A 2,113-nucleotide genomic window follows, 5' to 3' on the forward strand; every position below is an offset into this window, starting at 1 on the left:
GACTTCCATCTTCATAATACCAAGAGTTTATATCTTGACTGCAATAACCATCTTTCTTGTATCACGGAATGTAGCAATTTGATTGGATTGTCGCTTGCGGATACAGCAAGTCCTTGACTTGACATAAAGTCTGTACACACCTTATTGTTTAGAGACATTTTTGAGGCCTCTGATTGGCTGTATTTCTTTACGTATAATTCAATCAAATGGCTTCATTTACACATTTCCCTCGACACAAGAAAGGTGGCTATTGCAGTCAAGGTATAAGACGAAGTTCGTTATAGCTTTGCATTCCTACTATAACATCTAAAAACGTTCTACGATCTCTTTTGGGCAGTTAAGGTGCGTATTGATTAAAAAAACCTTAAAGTTCGATAACTCTATATCAACACTGACGATTATTCTGTAATTCAATGAGAAATTTAAATTGTTTGAAATCAATACTTACTCATAACTTTCAAAAATTCTTCAAAATTTTCTTTTCTGTCCTGTTTCCATTTTCCCGCAAATTTTTCTTTGATTTCCTCTAAAGCCATTTTTAATTTTGAAAATGAATTCAGTTTTACCCAGTGTAATATACTTATAGAACGTTTCCAAGTTTGATCGAATTAATTCAAGATCTAACCAGAGTTATTTCGAGTTAAGTGCTGCAATACAATTTCTTTGGCAACTGAATTAAACCACTGACTTGTTTCACCTTACTCGAGGGAAATGGCCGAGTTTCACTATAGATATAGATATAGATATAAAAGTCAATGAGCTGTCAAACCATCGCATGTTTACTTAATACTTCAGAATCTTTTCACGTTATTTTTTTTATTGGACACATATATTGACCTTTGACATACTTAGAGCGATCCATTATTGCATAAAGGTAGGCATAGGCTGTTCTACATCGTGCCTTTAACACGTCCGATACTGTTACAAATCTCTACCGTGTTTCTCTTTAGTAAGTGAACCTCGTATTAGGGACTGGTGACCGAAACACCCGTCTCTATTCCAGCCTGTGATTGCTATTTGGACAGATGTCGGCTGGTGTAGAGACAGAAAAATGGGGACTTTCCGCATCTCCGTAGGTGCGGCGGTTTTAAATCTATTTAGATCTGCAAAACCTAGATATATTTAGAATATTCATGACGGTGCTTGAACGTATTGACGCTCTTAGATTTGGAAAGGATAGTAGAACAAAGATCAGCACTCCATTAAGGTACAGGACTGGAGGGCATAATAAAACTCCATTTCATATAATTTTCATCTTATCTTCTTTAAAGAGTGATTCGCTCGCTACGATGACATGGATAAAAGATTCGCCTTTTACCTTTCCATGATAATGAATTCGTCCCAAGTATTAAGGTTAGAGGTCAAAATCTGTGTCTACTATAATCAATGACGTGTGAAAAAGTAAAAACAGATACTTATATTTTTTGGAGGTGTACAGTCGTGGATAGACAAGTATCGCTCTATTACACAATACAATTTTTCTCACAGAGATATACTCTTCTTGATAATTACTCTACAAGCAAGAATCTACTTTCAGCTATACGGCGTATTACTTTTCAGGGGATAACTCTGAAGCCCGTTCGTATACAATTAAAACAAAAATGACATTGCCTCGAAATACTTTTATTTTCAATTATCTAAAGTTGTGCAAAGCCTCATGTGGTAAGCGGTGGTGGGATTGTGTTTGGTACCAGCATTTGAGTGGTTGAATTAATAAGTGACCTAGAACTTGTGCCTCATTGCAATTTCGTTAGATCATAGTTGATAAGTATAGCAGCCTTCAACAAAACAAGAAAAAATACCTAATTTCAGATATTCATTTATTGTTTTGAATGTTTGATAAAGATTCCTGTATGTGTGAATTGAAACGTTGAAATTAACCGAAGAAGCAGTTTATCCAAACTAATAATATGGGAGCCGCGGTGGTTCAGTGATTTAGATGCTCACTAACTTGAAGGTCCAGGATTCAAACGAAAAACAGCAGGCTAATGCCGCTGTCCTGGAAAAATTTCCCTCATTGCACCCTGCATGGCGTTGCCCGTCTTCATTAGCTCACATGGTGCAGAAAAGTAGTGCGTAAAACTTCATTCATTTTTACACTAATATTCTTTTT

Source organism: Lottia gigantea (assembly GCF_000327385.1).
Source record: "Lottia gigantea unplaced genomic scaffold LOTGIsca_15, whole genome shotgun sequence".
Taxonomy (NCBI): domain Eukaryota; kingdom Metazoa; phylum Mollusca; class Gastropoda; family Lottiidae; genus Lottia; species Lottia gigantea.